The sequence below is a fragment of the Squalius cephalus genome (assembly GCF_949319135.1).
Source record: "Squalius cephalus genome assembly, chromosome: 8".
Lineage (NCBI taxonomy): Eukaryota > Metazoa > Chordata > Actinopteri > Cypriniformes > Leuciscidae > Squalius > Squalius cephalus.
Window position 1 is genome coordinate 41,852,051 of NC_137129.1, and position 17,805 is coordinate 41,869,855.

The following is a 17,805-nucleotide window of genomic DNA, read 5'->3' on the forward strand; positions in this document are numbered from 1 at the left end:
ATCTCTTAGCGCTGTGTAGTATAAGATCGGCTCGCGCTGCGTTGGTCCAAACTGATAAACAGTCCGTCACGAGTAGCTCAGTTTCGTTCCGTTTACATTGCGTTTGCCATTTGATGTTGTGGTCGCGCCAGCGTCTACATTATGAGCGCGCTCGCGACGCGCTTACATTTGAAATAACGTTCGGTTTGAAAATGCGTGCCTTGTACCGAACGGTTTAATACGAATACGCGTACCGTTACACCCCTAAAACAGTGACATAATCGATTATGGCACTTTGCCGCATCGATGCTGAATCGTGCATGCCCCGCATTGCGATGCATCGCCGAATCGATTATTGTTGACAGCACTAGTGTGTGTGTGTGTGTGTGTGTGTGTACTCACCTTGATGCGTCTGAGAAAATCAAAATATGCACCTCAGCTCTCAGAACTACATGGAGTAAACAAAAGCAAAGTAAGTGTATTTATGCATCTGCTGCCTTTTGATGGTGAGAAATGCAGACTAAACAAAAACAAAGCAAGTGGATTTAAACACCTGCATGCAAGCCTGCTGGTCATTTTATGGTGAGAAGAGCAGCAAGCAACATGAGAAAGGGCTTGACTTGTAGTGAAGTTTTAGAGATGATTATGCAGCCTGACCCTTCCAGCGAGCTGCAGGATATATCGTCTTCTCCCTCTGACACCACAGACTCAGGAGAGTCAGATCCTGATTTGGATGTGGCACCCTCATCATCCTCTCTAGCTTCCACTGAAGGCGAGGAGGATTCGGAGGATCCTGGATCTGGGTGGATTGGGAGAAACGGCGAAGTGTGGTTTTCCACTAACGCGGAGACAACTCCCTTTCTTCAGCCTGCCAGAGGCGTGACTTAGTGATGGGGACGAGACCGCCTATGCCGAGTCCGAGTCAAGACCGAGTCTTTGAAGGGTCGAGTCCGAGTCGAGACCGAGTCCGTTGGTTTTCAAATTCAGTCGAGTCCGAGTCAAGTCCGAGTCTTTGAAGGGTCGAGTCCGAGTCGAGACCGAGTCCGTTGGTTAACATGGGAGGATTTGAACTTGAAACACGGAGTGTACTGACGCCTTTCCGTGGTTAAAACAACATTACTTCTTATGTTTGTTCATGTTTATTTGAGGCTATAAATTAACTAGAAGGAAGAGATGATCGGTTCACGAGCAGCTTTAACTGATGCTCTACAGCGATCTGTCACTACACATTTAAGAGCCACAAAACGGTATTTATTGTTTAAATTTCTTTTAAAAAATGACCAAGTTTGAAAGGCGAGACTTTGTTTAATATGTTTAATATCAAAAGTAACCGAAAAGTAACCTGGTCTGTCCTGTCTGTCAGCGTGTTGTCAGTCTCCTCTCTGCTCCGCGATGTATTTTTCACTGCGTGAGAACATGGTGTGGCGTGAGAACGGTGTAGCTTGTCGGACATAGCGACAGTAACTAAGGGGGGCGGGTCTTTGCGAACAGTCAATTAAAATTTTCTAGTGGTATGTATTCTAGTGGACTAGTGATGGGACGAGACCGCCTATGCCGAGTCCGAGTCAAGACCGAGTCTTTGAAGGGTCGAGTCCGAGTCAAGACCGAGTCTTTGAAGGGTCGAGTCCGAGTCGAGTCCGAGAAAGCAGAAATCGGTCTCGAGACCGGACTCGAGTCCGTACTACATCACTAGCGTGACTCCAGGGCCGACGCGCTATGCCATCACAAGGGTCCAGAACATGGATTCTGTGTTCAATCTGTTTTTTACGGAGGAGATGATTGACCTCATTGTCAGCATGACTTGCGTCAACACATACATGTTTGTACAGTCATACAAACATGTATGACTATGCCTTGTGATGATTATCTGAAAATAAGTGTTATTGTTCTCCTCAAGTCAATTCAATAACAGTGTCAATGTTGCAAAGTTCAGCAGATATGAAACCATTTAAATTCAGCTAAGCATCTCTATGGAAGACAATGGTTTAATTATTTAGCTCAATTAGTGTCATTATCCAGCTCAATTCAGTTCAAATTTTGTTCTCCGCCGATAGTGTCTTTGCAGTTAAATCGATAATGACCCTGAATATTAATTGTTGTTTAAACCCTGATTCCAGAAGACAAAATAAGAATAATTTAGACCAATATCTTTCCTTTGTTTCCGCTATTGTTATAGTTGTGGACTCACTCTGCTATTCACTTAGATCAATTAGAATGAGTTAGAATGATTTTTAGAACCGCATGGTTATAGTTAGAACTGGTCAAAATTATTAGATAAAGAACAAATTTGTCTTATTTTATTTATGTATGATTTTTGGTGATTAAAAAAATATATTTATATGGCTTGTTCTTTATTTCACAGGAATTTTTTTCCGTTTGCGGCTGCTGGTACATTTGTGGCAACGTTCAAGGACATCGCTGAAAATGTGTTCTTTCCGTAAGAGCTTTATCATCTTTACACATTCTTAAAGGGGCTATATGTAGTTTTCAGCAGATTCTCGCAGTGATGTTTCAGATTGCAACCAATACGTTTACAAGCGAGTGCTCGTGCTCGAACTCATGAGCGAGCACTCTGGGTATCGACCAGACTGAGACGCAACACACCGGAGAAAGCATCACACAACATGCTGGAAACTCAGGTAAACTCCCACTGCAACGGTACAATAATAGGCTACTTTTATCAGCTTGACGTTGAACTAATGCTCCATGCTCGTACCATGATACGTATGGAACCCTAGCAACCGTGCCGAATTTTGCCACTGCAAGCACCACATTTTCTTCAGGAAATGTACATTCTAGGTTTGTAGAGAAGGTTTCTCCATGATTCCAATGCCCTGCCGATGTTGATCCGTGTTTTCACCCGAAGTTCATCCGATTCACATCTGGCCTTACGAGCTTCAGCAGAAAAAACTTTTTTTTTGGTTTTTTATCAATATGTGGAGTTTGTGTTGGAGTCTGTGTTGTGCTGGGAGCAGGTCGTTTCTTAGTGTTATCAGACATGTCATAAGTTGCATAAGTCATAAGTCCATGTCATAAGTTGCAGTGTCGTCACTGTTGAGTGCAAAGTCAGTAGGCTAGATGAGGCAAAAGGCTCGGGAGCGCGCATGCAGGTCTCAGTCACGTCACTGGATTTCACGGTAAATCGACCCGGCACCTTCACATAAAAATAAGAATACTTGCTTTCCGAGGTAATAGCAAAACCCGCAAAGTAGATCATTTTAATGTGAGATTACAAAAAGTTCAAAAGTTTTGCGACCGAAAGCAAAGTTTCTTGTGGGAACACAAAGGTTTTGCAAGTGAATACTGAGTTTCTCGAAGAAACGCAAAGGTTTTGCGAGTGAACGCAAAGTTTCTCAGGGAACGCAAAACTTTTTCGAGGGAACACTAAGGTTTTGTGAGCGAACACTAAGTTTCTAGGTTGAACACAAAACTTTTGCGAGGGAACGCTAAAGCATTGACATATTTTTTCCTCCCATCTAAATTTTTTCCCCATCACCATGTCTCTTTAGGGTCTCCATGAGATTCTGTGATGATTACACCGTGTCAACACCGGACGCCACATCCAGTGTAGACAACATCACTGATTTGAATGGTTTCTATTGTCGTTTGGCGCTTCGCATTACGCCGTTCGCATCCAGTGTAGGCACGGAGTTAGTAAAACATGCATTGTACTACAAAATAATTTTACTTGTAGTTTTTAAGGGTAGCATATTAAAAGGTGACATTCTGTATTGTGACATTTAAAAGGGTGGTGAGATCCCGGCTGGTGAACATGCTCGCAGCTGGGGTGGATACCTTTTTGGACATCGGAAAAATAGATTTTAACCAATTTCATGAGGAGTAAGAGCTGTTTTGAGCTTTGAGTTTTGCAACTATGGATTAATGATGCAATATAATAAATGGATGTATTTTATATTATTGTCCTCCAAACTTAAGTGTTGGGCTAAAAATGCACACAATAAGCCCATGACAAAAAATTATTACATTTCATAAAGTGTAATTTTAACCACTTGTTGTCTCCTCTGAAGAGTGCAGATGGTTATGGAAAAGATTAGAAACAAAGCCTTTGAAATTTCAGTTTTGGAAAGGCAAAAAGAGAAGAATGATTTCCTTATATCATTAAGGTAAGAACCTTTATTAATTTTAATTCCAAACTTCAATATTGTACTTAATGACATCTCTAAATAAAAAAATTATCTTCTGTGTTTCCTAGAACCACATCTGGACTGATTGCTTTTTACTGGGATGAAGTTTTGAAACACACTGAAAGTCTGTCGTTCCATGCGAAATACTTGGATTCTATGAAGTAAGACTATGCTACTGATTGACAGATTGATAAATATAAAGTTAAATGAGCATTTAAAACATGCCTGAATTTTGTGTGTTACAGGCAATGGTCAGAGCTGATTAAGTTGAGAAACGCAAGTGAAAACTATCATGTGCTTTTAGACCCGGATACAAGGCATGGTCTATTGAAGTAAGGAAGAAATTTTGAATATTACAAATATCATTTAAACCTCTACACCAGGGGTCACCAACTGGCGGACTCCGGTCCGAATCCGGACCGCAAAATGCGTCCATACGGACCGCGAAGCCTTTTGACATAATGAAATAAATAAATGCCGCTATTTTCTAATAAAAACACATTTATATCAGGCACATCAAAGTCAGCTCAGTAGAGCCGTTTGGGTCCAACAGCGCAACGGGTTGCTATGGTTGCTACTACAGTTACTATGCTCACTGTTGCTACGTTCAGACGCGCGCGCAGTCATTGCGTGCAATGAAGAGGGCAGAGAGCGCGCAGACAGATGAAACTTTCAGCGAGTGAAAAACGCAGAGAGATAAAACTTTCAGTGAGTGAAAAACAATGGCATTTTCAAAAATTAGTAAAGTTGACGCTGAAAACCGAGTTTTCCGAGATAATTGGTGGAAAAATACGCATTTATTCTTCCTGCATCGAGCTGTAACTGTTATAAGGCCCGTGTGTCTCATTTGCTCCGAGTCTGTCGCGGTTGTTCAAAGTGGAAACATAGACACTTATTAGAAGAAACGTCTCGGTTACGTATGGTAACCCTCGTTCCCTGAGTCCAGGGAACGGAGACGCCTCGTCGGGGGAGTTCCCCTGACGAATTGGGATCACGCTAGGGAGACCAATTGCCTTCGAGTGAATTAAAACGAGCCAATGAACATTGGCATGCAAGGTTTGCATTCCGCGGCCCGCCTACCAGTGCGGGTATAAGGCGGAATCAAGCGCATACACAAACGCTTTTCGCTGAGGAGCCGAACGGTGTCCAGTCCTCCGCGAAGGTACAGCAGCATGGCGACGGGACGAGGCGTCTCCGTTCCCTGGACTCAGGGAACGAGGGTTACCATACGTAACCGAGACGTTCCCTTTCGTCAGCAGGGAACTCCGACGCCTCGTCGGGGGAGTTCCCCTGACGAATTGGGATCCCTACCAAAACGCCATGGTGCTGGCCCCTTCCAGCGCCCAGCTAAGCTACAGCCCTGCAGCAGTTTCCAGAAATTTTGCGGGAGCTAGCTAGGGAATCACACTGCTGTTCCGCAAGACCCAATCAGTGGATATTGGATAACACTGGGAAAGCGTGCCCGACCCCAAGGATATAATAGGGGGAGGGAACGCTGCGGAAGCTGAGGCAGCCTAGAGGAAGGCCCTCAAATACACACATGTACTAACCACGTAGGGTAGTGAAACATATGGCAGTCCTTGAAGGTAGTCCCAGTCCAGAGGAGTGAGGAGCGTACTCAACAGGGACGACAGAATGAGTCTGTCAAGGGGAAGACACGGCTGAACTGCACGTGGCAATCATGGGTCGCCGCAGGGACCACTGGAAAGGCACCCAGTCTACTAACAACTCCTTACTGAAGGTAGCAGACCTGGTGCCAGGCGGTCCGCAACGCCTGACACCGGAGGGGGTGATGGAGGAACTCACGAGGTTAGCCGTTTGTTGGGTAACCAACGGAGCGAAAGACGCACGTATCCGCTCACGGAATGGCGTCGCAAGCCGACACACCTATTCCCTCTAATTACTGGCCATAGCAAGTACTCGGGAGGAAACAGGTTCCACACGTAGGCTATAAAACCTAGCGAACGTGTTCGGTGTCGCCCAGCCCGCAGCTCTACAATGTCTGTTAGCGAGGTGCCTTGTGCCAGAGCCCAGGAAGCGGCAACACTCCTAGTGGAGTGAGCCCGCAACCTGGGTGGGCAGGGCTCACCCTGGGACTCATAAGCCCTGGTGATAGCATCCACTAGCCAGTGGGCTAACCTCTGCTTGGAGACAGCCTTCCCCTTCTGCTGGCCTCCGTAACAAACAAAGAGCTGATCTGAGGTCCTACAGCTTTGCGTTCTGTCTATATAAACCCGGAGGGCCCGGACGGGACAGAGAAAAGCTAGGGCTGGGTCTGCCTCCTCCTGGGGCAGCGCTTGCAGGTTCACTACCTGGTCCGCGAAGGGAGTGGTAGGAACCTTGGGCACATATCCGAGCCGGGGTCTCAATGTAACATGAGAAAGGCCAGGCCCGAACTCTAGGCACGATACGTCGACCGAAAAAGCCTGCAGATCCCCTACCCTCTTGAAGGAAGCCAATGCTAACAGGAGCGCTGTCTTAATGGACAGTGTCGTCAAAGGCTCAAAAGGAGGACTTTGGAGCGCTCTAGCACTAAAGTTAAGTCCCAAGAGGGTACAGGGTGCAAATCGCGAGGTGGATTTAGCCTCCTAGCACCCTTGAGGAATCTGATGACCAGGTCGTGCTTCCCCACGGACTTACCTTCAACTACATCGTGATGTGCGGCTATTGCGGCAACATACACTTTGAGAGTGGAGGGAGACAGCCTTCGCTCCAACCCCTCTTGTAGGAAGGAGAGCACGACTCTGACCGGGCAAGTTCGTGGGTTCTCCCCGTGGGAAGAACACCAGCCGACGAACAGGTTCCACTTCAGAGCATAGAGGCGCCTCGTAGAGGGGGCTCTAGCTGAAGAGATGGTATCTACCACTGCCTGTGGCAGGCCATCTAGAACCTCCGCGTCCCGTCCAGGGACCAGACATGGAGTTTACAGAGGTCTGGACGCGGGTGCCATAGAGTGCCCCGTCTCTGAGAAAGAAGGTCGTTCCTCAGAGGAATCGGCCAAGGAGGGGCTGTCGCGAGGAGCATGAGTTCTGGGAACCAAGTCCGGGTTGGCCAATACGGGGCTACCAAAAGGACCTGCTCCTCGTCCTCCCTGACCTTGCACAGTGTCTGTGCAAGAAGGCTCACTGGGGGGAACGCATATTTGCGTAAGTCCCGGGGCCAGCTGTGTGCCAGGGCATCCGTGCCGAGAGTTCCTTCGGTCAGGGAGTAATACCACTGGCAATGGGTCGTGTCCGGAGAGGCAAACAGGTCTACCTGTGCGGCTCCGAAGATTCGCCAAATCAGCTGGACCACCTGGGGATGGAGTCGCCATTCTCCCGGAAGGGGAGGCTGACGTGAAAGCTCGTCGGCCACACAATTGAATTCCCCTGGGACATGAACGGCACGAAGCGACCTCAGATGCTTCTGACTCCATAGGAGGAGGTGGGAGGCGAGTCGCGACATACGACGGGAGCGCAGACCACCTTGTCGGTTGATGTACGCAACGGTCGCAGTGCTGTCCGTACGGACCAGTACGTGCTTGTGTCTGAGAAACCCCTTGAGGCGACACAAGGCCAAGCGTACTGCTTGCAACTCTAGGCAGTTGATGTGCCAATGCAGCTGGGGCCCCGTCCACAGACCCGAGACTACATGCCCTTTGTACGTGGCCCCCCAACCCTTGGCAGAAGCATCTGTGAATACCACAGCATGCCTGGAAACCTGGACTAGGGGCACACCGGCCCGTAGAAACACAGGATCCGACCAAGGGGTGAAGGTTTGGCGACAGTGCGGGGTGACTTTGACCCGGAACGTGCCGCTCTGCCACGCCCACCTCGGGACTCGATCGTGAAGCCAGTGCTGGAGCGGTCTCATATGCAACAGATCGAGCGGCGTTACTGCGGCTGCGGCTGCCATATGCCCCAGGAGCCTCTGAAATTGTTTCAGTGGAACCGCTGACTTGCCCCGAAAAGACTTGAGGCAGTTGAGCACTGACTGGACGCGTTCCTCCGTGAGGTGCGCAGTCTGGGCGACCGAGTCCAGCTCCATACCGAGATAAGAGACCCTCTGCACAGGGGAGAGTTTGCTCTTGTCCCAGTTGACCTGAAGCCCCAACTGACTGAGGTGCCGAAGCACCATGTCCCTGTGATCGCACAACACATCTCGCGAGTGTGCCAGAATGAGCCAGTCGTCGAGGTAGTTGAGAATGCGAACGCCTTGTTCTCTCATGGGAACAATGGCCGCCTCCGCGACTTTCGTGAAGACACGGGGCGACAGGGCCAGCCCGAAGGGTAGGACCTTGTACTGATATGCTCGACCCTCGAAAGCAAACCGAAGAAATGGTCTGTGTCGGGGAAGAATCGAGACATGAAAGTACGCGTCCTTCAGGTCGATCACTGCAAACCAATCCTGGGGACGGATGCACTCGAAAATGCGTTTCTGCGTGAGCATCTTGAACGGGAGCTTGTGCAGGGCCCGATTCAATACTCGCAGGTCCAGGATTGGCCGTAACCCACCGCCTTTCTTGGGTACAATGAAGTAAGGGCTGTAAAACCCTGACCTCATATCGGCTGGAGGGACCGGCTCGATCGCGTCCTTCGCCAGCAGGGCGTCGATCTCCTTCCGCAAGACCGGAGCATCCACTGGACGCACACGGGTGAAGTGGATGCCCCTGAACTTGGGAGGCCGGCGTGCAAACTGAATTGCATAGCCGAGCCGGATGGTGCGAATGAGCCAGTGCGAGGGTCTCGGGAGCGCTAGCCAGGCTCAGAGAAACTGCCGCAACGAGCCCACCCGCACCGCCGGCGTACCCGCGGAGGGGCAGCGAGGCGGACGGCAGGGACACGGCTCCGGTGGCATTGTAGCGGCCGAGAGCGGGGTCTGGGTGTGTACTTGGACAACACCTACCTGCTTCCACCGGAGGACAGACGGCAGAGAAGACCCGAGAGTGTTCTGCTGCGGGCTGTCGCCTGGCGAGGGAAGGGGAGGAGACGAGGAGCGAGGCCCAAGGGCGGCTGCTGGTCTCCGTGCCTTCCCGCCCAGCGGCAGACAGGAGTGACGTGACCGAGGTGGCGCCACTGCTATCTGCCAGCTGGGGAGAGGGGACTGAGAGTGGCGAGACCCGAGGGTGGCGCACACTGCCGTCCCACTCTGTAACGGGAGAGACTGCTTGTTCAGCAGACCCAACCGTGAATGACCCAGAGGAGGAAGAAACTGCTCTTTTTTTAGGTTTTGGGTACCACCGACCAGCTGGTCGGCGGCGGAACAGAAACAAAAAATTTAACAAAGGAGTCTCCACCCGGCCCTCCTCCGGGGGAAGGAGGGGTGATGACACACACTCCCAAAGAGCAGTTTTCGTCACACTCTCTGGGTCGCTCCTCTCAGGGTCATTTCCCCTCCTTTTGCTGGGGGGGAAACGAACTCCGAGCGGGCTGGTTTTAAGGCGCTTCTGGACCACAGTGTGGACATCGTCTGACCGAAGGCCAGCGCTGTGACTATTCACGGTCAGTCATAAAGCGCAGCTCTACTCCGAGTCAGAACTACCCACATGCACTGAATGTGCAGGGGTAGTGAGAGAGGAAAAACTTCTGCAGAATTAGGCATGTTTGGCTTGCCATATTGGCACCAAAATACTTCCATACTGCCAAAATTTTTCACACACATCTAGGCACTTTAGACCCAGGAAGTGTGGCTGTCAAGTCTGAACCTTCAGCATGAGAACACACCATTACATTTTCAGAGTATAACAGCCCTCTCTCCGATGTAGCAATCGACATCTGTCCTCCCCTGGGGCCCCGAATGAAATGCTTGGTCCCTCATGATAAGGACCAAAAACCCATTCAAAGCCTCGACGGCACACAGCACGCTGAGCGGCTCAAGCCTTTACGAGAAAGGGGAGGCGAACAACGTGCCGACGTGGTCATGCACTCATGAGAGAACATGAACCACCCATGAACGCCGTCTCAACACACTGATTAGGCATGTGAAACAGCGATCATGGCCGTCAACCAGGCATGCAAGACAGTGAACGTGGCCATCGCTGGCACACGGCACGCTGAGCGTTCAAGCCCTCAGGCAAGACGAACAACGTGCCGACGTGGTCATGCTCTCATGTAGAGAGCACAAACCACCCACGAACACAGTCTCAGCATGTTTGTGACGCGCTAGAGGAGTGGGAAGCTCGTGAGGGTCTTTCACCTGGCGAGACATTCCGCACTGTAACCCTCAGATCACCAATGTTATTTGCCAAAGTAGCCCTCTCCTGGTGCACCAGAAGAGAACTAGATCGGGAAACAAGCAAAGGGACTCACCTCATAGAGGCACGCGAGTCTTGATCTTGACCACGCATCTTGAGCGCCGAATGACGCGCGCTGGGTTGCCGTGACAACCCACGCTGTCAACCGGCGCTCGACGGCACACGGCACGCTGAGCGGCTCGAGCCTTTAAAAAGGGGAGACGAACAACGTGCCGACGTGGTCATGCACTCATGAGAGAGCATGAACCACCCACGAACGCAGTCTCACACACTGATTAGGCATGTGAAACAATGAACGTGGCCGTCAAATGAGGACAGGAACGATCGCATCCAGAAACACACGAGTGAAACGTCATCCTGAAAAGGACGCGATCTTCACTCGTGTTGCTCTTTCAGGAAGAAATTACTCTCTTTATTGTGCTGAAGCACACAGGGACCCAACGCGGCGACACAGCGGGGAAACTGTAAGCCCGCTGTGCGCACTCAACCGTTTACCAGCTGTAAAAACAGCTTTTGAATTAACAGCGTGTAGACGCAGCCGGCAGACAGGAAATCGCGCGGTCGCTGAAACGCCGTCTCACCAACACAGAGAGATCCCTTCCCAAAACAGCAGACTCGTAGAGCGTAAGATAAATACAATCTTAAAACTCATTCACTCAGAGAGGACACAACCGGTCGGCTCCGAAGCAGAAAGCGTTTGTGTATGCGCTTGATTCCGCCTTATACCCGCACTGGTAGGCGGGCCGCGGAATGCAAACCTTGCATGCCAATGTTCATTGGCTCGTTTTAATTCACTCGAAGGCAATTGGTCTCCCTAGCGTGATCCCAATTCGTCAGGGGAACTCCCCCGACGAGGCGTCGGAGTTCCCTGCTGACGAAAGGGAACTTATCCTCAGCAGTCCGAGGTAAGGGCGCAGAAAATAAATGAGCTTAAAGCCCAGTATGAGCGATCTACACGGGTCATCCTCTCTCACTCATTCGCCGCCCAACATCGAGCATATTGAGTGTTCACTGAGAATACAGTGAATTTTAGACAATTTTATTTAAATTTCATAAGAGGTTATTTACATTTTTATGGACTGTACAAAATAAGAGATAAAGGGTTTCTTGCACTTTTTAATTTTTCCAACACTGGTGGCACTATTTTTTGCATGTGTTTCTGAATGATATTGCTGATTATCAACATTAGATACATTTAGTTAAGTAGAGACAATACAAGGAGGTTTGCGTTGATTGTGATTGTTAATCTCAGTTCAGCCGAAAAAAGCACTTTAGTTTTCCTTTTAAGTTGTTAATGTTGAAATTAATGTATGTTTAGTGCACATTTATGAAGGCATTTTGCACAGTTTCCTTTATCATATTTTTGTCAGACATTGTTACTGGTTGAATTCAGATATTTTGTACCAAATCAACTTAAAGGACATAACAGAACAGCATTAAAATTAGATCAGTTCTGTGAAGGATTACTTATGGCTGCTTATACATATGAAAATACATATGTTTATTCATAACATTATATTTTGTTCAATAAAAAAAAATAAAAGTTATCTACACTCATTTCTTTAGTCTGGTAAAAGCCATCAATTCATATTTATAGGTATATAATTGTCCGGACCTCGGCTGGTGAGGAGGGTTCATTTACTGGACCTCAAGCAATTTTAGTTGAAGACCCCTGCTCTACACAATTAATAGTTATACCTTGGCATTTCTCATTCTTTCAGGCAACTAAAACTATTTCATAATTATCTTTAAAACCACTTGAATGATCATGATCCTTGTATTGTGTTCCCCCAAGAAATATAGTTCCCTTTTCGTTCGGTCACTCCTACGTCACTTCGGTAGGAGTTACCAACGAATTGGGATCCCAATCCCAATTGGGATTACTCTGTTTATTAATGTTTTTACTCAACATCTGTGCAGTATTTGGAGGATTTAAGATAGATTTTAAATTTCTAGAAATAAATCTAAAAATATTTATTTAAATAGGAAATTTATTTAATTTTTTATGTAAAATTCACTTTATTAAAGACCCATATTTCATTAACTCAATGACATTAATGGCTATAACATGGATAATTTTACATGGTTTAGTGTAACATGTTTGCCCATATTTAGTAAAATGTAGTTTTAAAAGTAAAAAATGATCATTTAGCCACTAGATTGCTATAGAGCTCCACTATATGCTATTTGCTATTTGACTAACTGATAGATATCTTTTTATCTAAAGATAAGTTTTTTTTTTTTTTCTAAAGATAAGTTTTTCCAGTTGGATTCATATCTAAATTACCCCCCCCCCCCCCCCCCCAAATAATGTGACATTATGATTAGAATCAAAGATAAAAGTTGAATTTTTAGAGTATATAATTTATTTCAATCTTCTTTTTTTCATATAATTGTACAAATGTAATCTACACCTCAGTTACTACAGAACAGATATGTACAGTTATATTATATATTGAGTACAAATACATGACATGAACACCAAAATGCAATGAACTGAACAGCATAACAAAAGAGCAAATAAAGCAGTAACTTTTCTCTCTCTCTCTCTCTCTCTCTCTCTCTCGCTCTCGCTCTCGCTCTCTCTCTCTGTGTGTGTGTGTGTGTGTGTGTGTGTGTGTGTGTGTGTGTGTGTGTGTGCGCGCGTGTGTGAGCATGATAATTTTGCATTGTGGATGTTTATTGCATTGTTGGAAGTGTGCCATTTTATTTCTGTTTTGATGATGAATTTTGTATATTTACATTGCAGGGTCTCCAGGGACCCCGAAGACAACTAGTGTCACTATTTTTTTCATGCTAACATAATAACAGATATCATTCCATTTTTATTTTTATTTTTTTCACCTGCCTGTAATTAGCTTGTTCAGGTTTGATTAGGGTTGAAGCTAAACTCTGTAGGACAATGGCCCTCCAGGACCGAAGTTGCCCATCCCTGATCTAGAAAGTGTTGAGAGCCGTAGAAAGTTTCATACCATTTGGATAAAAGATACATTTTTTTTTTATTTGAGCAAAAGTCATTTGCGGGTTAAAAAGACCCCGAAGATAACCAAAGGGTTAAACTTGTTTAACAAATCCATGTTTTGGAGCTGAGTTGGAGAAACTCAGTTGCGGAGCACAGGACAGTTTGACACATGTGACTCAGGGCTTCTGTTGAATGTTGTTAAATAAAGCAATAAACCTTATTCAGAGCAGCGCCATGACAGGAATGAAAGCGAGGCTGTGAGGGATTGGCTTACCGTGTTATCTATGGCATCCGCTGTTGAGAGCTCATGTTGTCTAGAGTTTTTTTCATCTACTGAAATTTCTTGGAAAGATATTTTTGCAGTGTTTTGTAAGCAGAACAATCCAAACACAATACTACTGATATTAGTATCAGTAATACTAATACTGTTATTAAATAACAGTACAACCCACTGGAGAGATGTAGGCCTATCCCTCACAGCCCTGCTTTCATTCCCATTAAAAATCAAAGATGGCGCTGTTGTAAATAAATCAACTGTGGTTTACAGATCTAAATTCACTGTAAACCACAGCTTCTCAGAGCTTATTGATTTTATAAAACGGTTAGTCCATAAAAAAATATTTATTTCAATATTAACTAATGAGGTCAAGTGTATCCTCGTAGAGTAATGTACATTGAACGTGGCTCCACCAATCAGAATCAAGGGCTGGAATTTTTATTTTTATTGTGCCTTTTTACTGTAACTGATTCCAATTTTCTTTTCTAGGTGGACTAAACTTCATTTTGATACATTCTTTGACGCCTTGGCCCTTGAATATTACAGTCGTGGAAATTAGGCTCTTGGTTCGGACAGATTCAATCAGTCTAACTGGCAAGTGGACATCTATGCTGCATGAAATGAACCATGATTTATGATTAATGAATATGTATCCATGTATCTGATACTTTAGATTTTGTTTGTTAGTAGCTTAAGGAAATAGCAGTTTTTGATTCAAAAGTTGTTCATCTGTTGTTTCAGAAAGGAATGACATGTAAACATGTAGATTTACTTCATTAACATTTGTGAGAATTGTTAATAATAATTAATAATTGTTAATCGATAATAATGACAAATCAATGGTAAAACAAAGATGATCCCTCCATTTTGTTCAGGGCTATTGGCAAAAGCGCAGTTGTTTACTCTTCCTGTTTATGAAAAACTTTCTGAAGTCGGCTTTGGGATTACTGAGATCAACAGGTTTCTGAACAGAGTAAATCACATAATCCTTATTCTTGAAGGGAAAGATGCATCACGCACTCACAGGTAAGACATGAAACATTTTCTCATGTTTAATTACATCATAATGATTTAATATGTTAATCTTAAAATAGTAAGACATTTTTTTATTTGTTTTTCTCTGTCTTGCAGACATTATTTTGAGGCCATCTTTAGGAGAGTTTTGCATCTGTGTAGTCCATTTATTGAATTACAGAAAAACAGGAGCAAAGATGATCAACTATTACTGCCTTTGCGGTAAGACAAGTTGTGTGTTCTTGATATATTTATCTAGAAAATGAATGCTTCGTGCTCTCTATGTAATGCATATATAACATATTCCTCTTCATAATCTTTTGTTTGCTATAGCATAATTAGGACAGTGTTCTTCTGTAGTTGGTACTTTTTTGGTATCACAGAACAATACAGAAGTTTTGATAAACTCCAGCAATCAGAGAAGTAAGAAATGGACTTTTATCCTCTTTATTTTTCATATGTTCAGTAAAAAATCTTGGAAATCTTGTTAAAACACTGTCTGGTTCTGAAACACTTTGTTGGCTGAAATTTAGCTTGTTCTTGTGTATGAATTTTGCAATCGAATAATCAATCGGAAATGGTATAACTTATATTTTACAGTGAATGGAATCAAGTTAGGAGCGTTGTCATTAATGAGCTGTTGAAAAGTGAAGCATTTACCCGAAAACAGCTTGAAGAAGCACCAAAGTAAGAGGAACATGAAAGATCAAGTGTTATTTTAAGAACAATTAATTATTTATGAATACTTTGCTCTAAATCTGAATATGTTGAAACATGTATTCTTTTCATTCCTCTTTTTGATTTGATGATTTCAGCTTTGTTTGATCTTTTTGAAATCAGTTCATATTTGACAAGTTATTTTTTGTTTTTTGTTGTTTGAATCATAAAGGAACTTTATTCAAGCCATTCTTCGGATCCTAGAGAAACTGAAGGAGTATACTAATCTGGTTGATGACCTTGATGACATTATTGATCTTACTGCTCCGTAAGATTTATAATTTTCATACCATATTTGCATTTGAATAGAAGCCATAGATAAATATACAATTTTATTCAATCTTCAAAATTTGTATTTTTCCCACAGATACTTCGAGGAGTTTCTGCACTACAGAATCATACAGATTCATGAAGTCTGGGATATACTAGTGGAGTAAACTCTCTCTATGAATAAAATGTCAGGATTGTATAGAGGCTTGTTTTCCAAATAAAAAAAAAAAAATTAAAAAGGTAATTACGACTTTTAATCTCACAATTCTGACTTTTTTTTCCAGAATTGCAAGTCCGAATTGTGATATATAGCCTAAACTCACAATTGTGCAATATAAAATCAGAATTTGCAAGATATAAACTAATATTTCTAATAAATAAAGTCAGAATTGTGAGATGAGAAATGAAATGAGCTCGCTATTGTGACTTATAAAGTCCCAAGAATAAAAATCAGCTCACTATTCTGACATTTTCTCGCAATTGCATGTTTATATCTCGCAATTCTGACTTTATAACCTGCAATTAAAAAAAAGGAAAAAAGTTTCAATTACCCTTTTTTATTTTTTATTCTTTCATATGATTGCAGCTGCTGCCAATAAGTATGATTATACCAGCAATGTATTATTAACAGTACTTAACATGCTCTTATTGAAATGAAAATAAAATACATTAGTAAATACTGAGTAAAAAAAAGTTTTTTTTCCCACTGTAAACTTTGTTTTCACATGATAAAAACTGTTTATTTAGATTTGTTATACATCTTCCAGCATCTGAACACATTAATCAACAACATTAGGATCAATTTTCATGTGTCTATTTTCACTTATTACGTGCAAGTGTCCCACTGAATATTAAGTGTCTTTTAACTACTATGTTCTATAACATTTAAACTAATAATTTGATACAGTGCACTTATCTTACTAGCTGGTCTCCGATACACAAGTGCAAATTAAATAAAAATCAGAAATGCTCATCAAAAACATGTCCCTGCAGTATGAAATAGCAACAATAACAAAACAAAACAATAACTGATTTTATACTGGCACATATTGGTGAATACTTTTATTTGTTACACTGACCACATCAAAATGACTTTTATGTGACATCATTTTATGTAAATTAAAGACAAATTGATCTTGAAAATGATGCAGGATAAGCAGGTCTATTTATCAGTATGTAAAAAATAAACAATATTAACACTAGTGGAAAAGAGAGGGAGCATCCTGATTGACTGCCTTTTACTGACCCTAAAACTGCTGTTGACTGAAGAAATATTGATCAGAAGCACACAAAACAACTTTCACACTGATTATTAGCAAAGTGCATTGAACTCATGGCCTACATTCAGGGGCGTAGCAACCGGGGGGGACACATCCCCCTCACTTTTAGAAACAATTAAGTGATTCTGTCCCCCGCATTTTTTTTTTGACCCAGCGCCAATATTTCCGCCCGTGTTCTCTGATTTGTTACTTAGACTTGAGTGAACTAACATTCAGCCAATCACAGCGCGAATCATCTCTTGGGCGTGTCTGCCATAAGCTTCAAATCTCTTGTTGATCTTGAGAATTCTCGTTCGTTTAGTCACTTTGCTTGGGCGTCTAAGGTAAAATGAACCCCAGAAAAAAGCAGAGGACAATTACATCCTTTTTTCAAACACGCACTGTAAGTATGTATGTCGCGATGACATGAATCACGCGTAAAGTTTCCTTGTTGATTTAACCAACTGTAACGCAGTAAGACCGTCTATGAGTAAAGCCTCTGTTATACTCCAGTTTGGACGCGTACACGACAGCTGCGCACAGCTCGGACGCGGACTACTTGTATTTATACTTTCTGCTGAGGTCCGCTCGGTGAACGCGTTCAACGCATGCGCAGTAGATCGGTCTTGACAGTATAATCGATAATATTTTTTATATTTATAGTTTATATTTGCATTTATGTCAAAACCTAGACACTTTCAAACATCAAAATGACATTTATTAATATGTATTCGTGTCAAAATGACATATAAACATCTTTTCCTATTCTATTTTGCCTGGAAACGCTTCCAACAGGCTTGCGTGAAAAATAGGCACTGGTTCTATTTCTAGCATGCACACGTTTTCCGTTTTTTCAAATTTGGCGTCCATGTTATTTCCATCTCTTTCGCGGTTTTAACCTAATGAACGCGCGCCCTTTTGTCCGCGCGGTCACAAAAACTGGGAGGCAC

At 44.0% G+C, this 17,805-nt stretch overlaps 1 long non-coding RNA gene across 1 annotated transcript; it reads left to right on the top strand.

The window, feature by feature from the left end:
- Positions 1 to 4,375: 4,375 nt before the first annotated feature.
- Positions 4,376 to 14,615, top strand: LOC307163776. The gene is made up of 3 exons (XR_013822131.1): positions 4,376 to 4,456; positions 14,085 to 14,189; positions 14,471 to 14,615. It is a non-coding gene; the product is annotated as an uncharacterized lncRNA (long non-coding RNA).
- Positions 14,616 to 17,805: the final 3,190 nt, after the last annotated feature.